Genomic DNA, 7,938 nt, shown 5'->3' on the forward strand with positions numbered 1-7,938 from the left:
AGGAAGAAAACAAACCAGGGCTGAGGTGGAGCAGCAGAGGAAGGTAGGGCGAAGATCAAAGGAGAAGGGCAGGTTCAGAGAGCCACCAGGCTGCCTCTGGAGCCAAGGAGCTCTCTGGTTCTGTTGGGTCTTCCTCCACCGGTCCCAGCACACGTGTGCATCTGTTTGGACAGCTGACTGTCGCTGACCCCGGCTGCTCGGAGTGGTTGGTGGGCTCGGCGGTGCCGGTTGCTGGCTGCCTGGGATGCTCCGGGGGGGCTCACCAGAGCAGCCCAAAGCCTGTGTGTGGTCAGGGCTCTGCCCTCCCTCCCAGAGCAAGAGATTACAAAGAGCACAGCTGAGAAACCCGGAACACATCAGAAGGAAGCAAAATGGGAGCTGGGGAATTCAGCGTTGCAACCGCCTGGGGCACTAGCATTAATCAATACGGTCTATTTTATTTTTTTAAAGCAGACATTAGTGATGCATCTGTATTTAATGCCTGTCCCAGGAGTCTTTATACTTTCCACAGTGGAAAAAGGCAAACCGGATCACCCCAGCCCATTCCAGGCTAGCAAAAGCAGCAGAAAGAGGTGAGCCATCATGCCGCAGGAGTGAAGGGTTTGCCACCCCATCTGTCATCTCTTGCATAGTGGGGGCCACTGCCTCAGGACAAACATCTGATATTGGGTGCTCGTCTTCACCCAGCCAGCCAGTTGCTGCGGGACGCAAGGAAGTCTCTTCCCAGCTCTCCTATTAGCTTCTGGCTCCCTGGGTTTTTTTGATCAGGAGGTTGCTGTCAATGTTTAAGCCACTGTTCAGAGAAGAGTGTCAGCAGGGTCCAGGCATTGCCTTTTCTCCAGCTACTGTGAAAATCCCCATCCTAATCTCCACTTTGGAACTGACGGGTCCAAATCTCAGTGGCATTCATTCACTGTTGCTTATTTTATTGGCAGGAACTGATGCAGCAAGCAGGCCGTGCTGGAGGACTCCAAACATAATTAAACACTCTTGGAGGCCAGAGTTACCTTTTGATGCTCCTCAGTTTGGAAAATTGCTGAACTCATGAAGCCACGATGTCACCCTCAGCAAGGTCCTGTCTGAAGCTCCTCTCACTGTCTTTCATTTCCCTTAGCATATTATTACCCTGCCCTAAGAGTTTTATTTCACTTGTTAGTGAAGTTAGTTAGTATCACTTACTTGGCATCTCTTTTGTACTATTTTTGGAGGATTCCAGAACATGTTTCTGATTTTGGCCATCTTCATCTTCTTCTTATAATTATTAATAATATTTTTCCTTCCAGTCACTGGACTCATTCCCATGTTTTCTGCAAGGCTTCAACACCAATCACTCACCTCCTCTCTTTCAGGAGCACCATCTCATAACACTGCCCTATGACTGCTGCAGATCCATGGAAAATAAAAACTTGGAGAACCAGGGTGTTTGACTTACAGAAAGCACCTTGAAATACATCCCTATGCATGCTTTGTACCATAAATGCTTTCTCTCCCTCTTCCATGAAACAGAAGGTTCCCCATACCATTTGCCTGATAGGACACAGGCGGATCCCCAAAACCTCTGAAGGCTTTGAAAAATACAATTTTTCTCCCTGAAAAGTTGGAATCTGGAAGCCTGCTACAGTGGCATATCAGTGTTAGAGCAGAAGGGAGCTCCTGATCTGAACAAGTCTCCCCTATTTGGGACCAGCCAAGGATTCACCTCTGGAGCTCCAGAAACCAAGAGAAGTCCTGAGGTTCCAACAAGGGCAGGAGAGGAGGGGACATGCCTACCAGAACAAGGGAAGGAAGGAAAAAAAAAAAAAAAAGCCCGGAAGAAGAAATAGGTTTTCCTGAGCTTGACAAATATTCCCTATTCCTTCCTTTTCTCCTTTGGTATTGAATAGAACATGACACAGAAAATGTGTCATGTCAAAATCCACTGTCTTCTACTGTTTGCAAATAAGTAACACCTAAGAAACAGCAGGCTTAGGTGAAGTGAAGGCTGCCTAGTTTGGTCTCCCTGCGCCTTATGATGTGATGATGAGGTTCCTCCTACGGGCAGGCCCTTGCTGCACTTGGTGCTCAGGCTCCACGTTATCGGCTTAGAAAGCTGACCAAACCCCACGAGGCTCCCTCAGGACAACCGAACACAGGATTCAAGGTGCGGCCTCACCAGTGCCCAGTACAGGGGCACGATCCCTGCCCTGCTCCTGCTGGCCACACTAGTGCTGGTACAGGCCAGGATGCTGTTGGCCTTCTTGGCCACCTGGGCACACTGCCGGCTCATGTTCAGCCAGCTGTCAACCAGCACCCCCAGGTCCCTTTCCGCCGGGCAGCTCTCCAGCCACTCCTCCCCAAGCCTGTAGCGTTGCGTGGGGTTGTTGTGGCCGAAGTGCAGGACCTGGCACTTGGCCTTGTTGAACCTCATACACTTGATCTTGGCCCATCGATCCAGCCTGTCCAGATCCCTCTGCAGAGCCCTCCTGCCCTCCAGCAGATCAACACTCCCACCCAGCTTGGTGTCATCTGCAAACTTAACTGAGGGAGCACTCGATTCCCTCATCCAGACCATCAATAAAGATATTGAACAAAACCAGCCCCAGAAGATCGCAACACACATTCCCCTCACCCGTCCCCAGAACTCACCGCCTTCCCTTCTCGTAAACCTTGAGCCACTTCTCCAGCGACTCAAACAGTGGCTTGTTGCTGTCCAGTCTGCCACGATACAGAGAGCCTCCAGCAACAAAAATGAAGACATGCAACAAATATTAGTATAATTATGGCACCCTAGTTGTCAACAAAAGGCATGTAACGTGCATGTATCCATCTTTTGTCCTGCCTGTATGTATTCTCACAGAAAATTAGCAAACAAGATCTTTTGGGAAACCTAAAACTATTTAAAAAAGAATTAATGGGAAAATAAGATTCTTGCCAGATGAAAAAGTGCCAAACAGGCAAAGAAGTGATGTGTTATTCCCAACAGGCTTCCCTGGAGGCAGAGGAGTATTTCAGGGCAGAGGGAAGTGAGGGATGGTATTAGAGAAGGTAGCTGATGGGGCCCGTACAAAACCTTCCCGAGGAATCTGCCTTAGTGGCTTTTCCCACAGCATTGCACAACACAGCACAATAAAAACGTCGGCAATGAAATAGCACAGCTTGTCTTCAGACCTCCACCCCTGCCTATCCTGAACCAAGCAGTGCGATGACACGTTAAGGCATCAGCGAGTTTTCCAATAGCAAAAGAAGGGAAACCTTCACTTTGGACACTGGGGTCCAACAGAAGGCAGGTTGCAAGCGAAAGAAAAGTTCCTGCCTCCATAGAAAGGCAGCACTGTGCGGTCAGGTGAAAATTCTCTTTTTTTGTGGCTGCATTAAGAACCTGAATTTGATATTCCTGCCTGCTCTACCGAATGGCCCGCACCGTGCAGCAAATCAGCCCAAGGTGATTTACAGCACTGGGTGAAAATCAGATGAAATTCAGCTGGTCCCATCTGAGCTTGAAACTAAACAAACTTGGGCTTTTCTTTGGGGTGAAACCAAAGCACAGTGGAAAATCTGGGGGGACAAGGAAAAGGCAGAGAGGGAAACCAGGTAAGCTGAAAGGAAAAAGTGGGTTTTTTCTGAACTCACGTGAACCCAAACCACTGACCTCCACGCATCCAAGACCCTCTCCACACCAGCCTGTAGCCCATAAATCTAACACTGAACTTGGAACTGAGCTTCAACATGGTTTCAACCACATGCAATTAGCCCAATTAAAGGGTTTTTTTTCAGGGCCTGGTTAGGTCTTGCCTGTATTTTAACTGGGAGAAAACTTGCGTTGCCAGCAGATGTTGCCACTTTTGCAGCGGGGTGTAGTTTGGGGCCCCATATGCTTGGAAAAGTTGCGTGCTATTAGGAAAGGCAGGGAAAGGGTTCGCTGTAAAGATGAAATGCATTAAAGAAGCTCACATGCTTTCTGATCGTGCTGTGCCAGGCATCAGTAAATGTGACCAGCTGAAATTGCCTCCAAAAAAATAAAAGCAGGGATGTGGGGGGGTGGGACTGCTGGAACCCAGAATTATTTAAAAAGCAAACAAAACCTGGAAACATTTGCCGAGTGAAACCAGACTTTGGTGATTATTTTGTAATTATTCATGGTTGAAGGGACAGAAAAAACTCCAGTATTTAAATGTGCTTATTTGTTTGTTTGTTTGAGTGCAATTGCTAATGGTGATGGTTAATGGAAAAAAAAAAAAGGAAGAAATACATATAACTGACATACAGTGCCTGCCCCCTGCATTAGTTCCCAAGTCAACCAGCAAAACCATAGTCTTATCGCTATGGGCCTTGTGTGGACTTTATTCGTAAAACTGTCTTTCAAATCCTTGGTAGTTGCCAGGAATGACTCCATTAAAAAAAAAAAAAAAAAAAAAAGAAGATATCCTGGAGGGTTATGAAATACATTTCCCTGTAAGCCATACTCCATCCCTGTTGTTGGCATGGACAGCAAGGAAAAAAGCACATTTCTTTCTCATTTTTTAAATACGTACGTTCAAGAATGATTATGGAGTTCTCTGAAATGGCTCCATACCCCTTTGAAGTTCTGCATTCAATCTGAAAGAGACGTCAGGAGTCCAAGTGTGTTTGTGAGCAACAAAACTCATGCCTTGACAAGCCCAAGGCAGGGCACAAGGACTCAAGCTTCCCCTGGCATCCTTGTCTGCCATCTGCAAATATCCAAGGAAAACTATTCTGCAGACTCCCCAGCTGGGAAAAGGTGTCATAGCTGCCCTATACATCTCCTCTGGTTACCAACAACTGCATGTCCAAAAGAAGGTTGTGAGCTCTTCCTTATTAGCAAGGATAAACTCAACACTTCTTCCCATCAGTAAGATCTTGAATTCTCTGCTCAAGCAGCGGAGACAAGCCAGCAGGACTCCACGCACCAGACACAGAATCACAGACTCTTTTAAGGTCATCTAGTCCAGCCCACCTGCAATGAGCAGGGACATCTTCAAGTGAACCTTCAACAAGAAAATGTACCAGCTCAGACAATGTCCTGTTGGCTTAGGGAGTGACAGGTTTTCCTGATGTCCCTCAGTGATTTAGGAACATACATTCCTCTGACACCTAAAACATTGAAGTACTTCTGAAAATGCCTAAGGAGGAATGCAAAAATCAAAACTGGCCCGTGCTCCTCAAATAGTGGCCTTGGACTGGATCAGACCAAGACCTCACAGGGTCCCAGATACGATGTCTCAGACATGCCTAATGGTGGTACAGCACTTCCTACCACCCTCTCGGTTCCTGGAAGAGCAGCTGCTGCCTGACGCTGCTCCTGTTCCCTGTTGGAAGCCACCCAAGCTGTGAACAAACACCATGGCTGGGCATCGAAACATCCACAGCAACCTGAGACCTTTTGGGTTCCTCCCTCAGCATGGGAGCATCATGCATGGAGCTCCTCTGGGTTACTCACGACAGCGGCGCTGGCAGATGTGCCAGAAGTCCTGTATCCTTCTGGAGCAACAGTGGGAGACTTGGCAGCCTAACTCACCAGTCCTAAAGTGGCAACATCTTTGAGCAATTGACTCCAGTCCAGGACGTCTGAAACGTTTTTTCCATCCAGCGACCTTATCCCGGCCCCTGCGGATGAAACGCTTGGGGAGGGTTACGTCTTTCCCCTGCAGCGTGGCATGGTGAAGAGCAGAGCACTGGCTTAAACTACAGCCAGATGGGTTCAGGTCAGAAATTAGAGAAAACTTTCTATTAGGAAGGACAAACAAGTACAGGGATTAATTTTCTGGAGACAAGCTGACTCAAGTCTTCCTACCTGGGCAAACAATCTGCTTTCCCGATGAAGGACAGGACAGGAGAGGTTTGGGGCTCCTTGGAGAAAATGGAGGTTGGGGAAAATGCTGAAGGAGCCCTTCAAGGACTTGCTGGGATGGCAAATGCCGACCACAGGAGCAGCAGCAGCTTCCTCATTTGTCCCTTCCCAGGGGACCCTTGCCTGCCCGGGGGGAGCCCAGAGCGGTGGTGGCTGTTGCACCAGGGATGCTCTGTCTTTCTGAAGGGCTCTGGACCCAGCCGGTGACCCTTGCTGGTCAGGAAGATGCCGTTCAGGCAATAACTGCCAAAGGGGCATTTTGACGACCGCCTCCGTGCAATCGCCAGCAGGCGTGGGCATTAGCTGGATTTATAGGGAAGCTTTATCTGTTGCCTGCAATTCTAATTTGTGGTTCGTAGGCCATAAAATTCCAAGTTTTCCGGGGGGGGGGCGGGAAGTGACGATTGACTGTTACTGCTGCTTCTTTTTTTCCACTAGAGCTGTTCCTTATGTAGTTGTAACCAAATAGTAACCAAACAGACTGTCTAACGGCCAGTGCTGTTTATTCCAAAGCAGTATGGATTTCCCATTTGTAATTCAAAAACCATAGGGTGTAACTTTCCCTGCTTGGCATGAAGCATGGTCAAGCTTCTAGGATACAGAGACAGTCCTGAAGAAAACTGTTCCTGTCTGAAGAAGGATTCATGAGAAATAAACCGCCTTTCGCTTTTGGTGAATGATCTATTTTTTAAACGCACCTCCAGCCTGAGCTGCAAAACAGCCATTTCTTTCTCAAAGTGAGTATTTACTAGACTCTGCATAGTTAAATCCTTTTTATTGCAGCTTAAAAATTCATTTTTCTTGCCCCGTGCACGGACGGGCTTCCGTTTCCACTTGAGATCGGTTTTTGAAGCGAACTTCATCAATACCAAATGACGAGGAAACTGCAGAATTACAGAGACCTGTGAGCCTGTATCGTTTCATGCGAGACACGGGATAAAAGCAGAACAAACTCACTATCATCAGACTGAAATCTGACCGCCCGCATTGAGCCTTGCAGCTATTTCTGCTTTCCTCTAAGGGGGTGTTACCGCACCACCCAGCCCGGCACACCCCAAGGATACCGCCTGTGGTAACACACGGAGCTTCACCTGCTGAAATGCTGCAGTTCAGGAGGAAAGGAGCAAAGTTCCCCTCCCTCCTGATCAAGGAGAAAAAAATTGAGAAGCATTTTAAGATTTGCAAAATAGTTCCAAAGCTGCAGAAACCAAACGGAAGGCGGGGAAAAATGCAACAGCTCAGAAAGACGGGGTTTGTACGGTGCGGGGTTTTTTCCATATTGCCATGATTTCTGAAAGCCTGAAAAATGTTGGCATGTTTACCCTACGCAGTAATGCCATCGTGGGGGAAAGCATCCAGGCTCTGGCATACTACTCAGCGCTGGCTTATTAGTCAGTGCAGGTAAGATCTGGGGTTGGGTCTGGCCTTTCAAGAAAGGTGTGGAGCAATGCAAAGGTGCACACAAAGGCTCAGGAGAAAAGAGCTGTCATCTCACGCCGCGGTACCCGCAAGCCAGGATCAGATCCCTCCCCAGCTATGGGAAAGACCCCACGGAAAGGACAACCTCAGTAGGTGTAAGAGGATGTAAGGGAGATTTAGGGAAGCTTTCTCATGAGGAACACTGGGAATCTGAATAAAAGGCATGAGAAGAGGGTAGGTTTACTGGGGAGGAGGTTCAGTGCACATCCCTGGGAATAGGTTAGATGGGGATTGCAGCAAGAGCGCAGGCGAGCACTGGGGTGGGATGGACTGGGCAGAAGCGCAGGGTCCAGCCCAGGCGCAGCTCAAGGGACCACAAAGCATTTTGGCAAGCGGACCCTCCCCAGGAGCCAAAGGGCAGAGCAGGGAAGCTTCCTTGCAGTCCAATTACCTCGGCGGGAATCTAAAAGATATTCCCATTGCCTGTGAAGCCACGTGCCAAGTCTGGCGTTCTTTTGTGTCTGTGTTTATTTCTCAGAGACTTTCTTTCTCTGCACCCCAGGGAATGGGCTGGATGCAAGCTCTGGCCTTCTCATGGAATAAGAATTAACTCCTGGATCTTGGCAGCACCAGCAGGAGACCGGCTCCCGCCGAACCGCCGGCCGCCCAAA

This window comes from Phaethon lepturus, unplaced genomic scaffold (genome assembly GCF_000687285.1).
Source record: "Phaethon lepturus isolate BGI_N335 unplaced genomic scaffold, ASM68728v1 scaffold40973, whole genome shotgun sequence".
NCBI lineage: Eukaryota > Metazoa > Chordata > Aves > Phaethontiformes > Phaethontidae > Phaethon > Phaethon lepturus.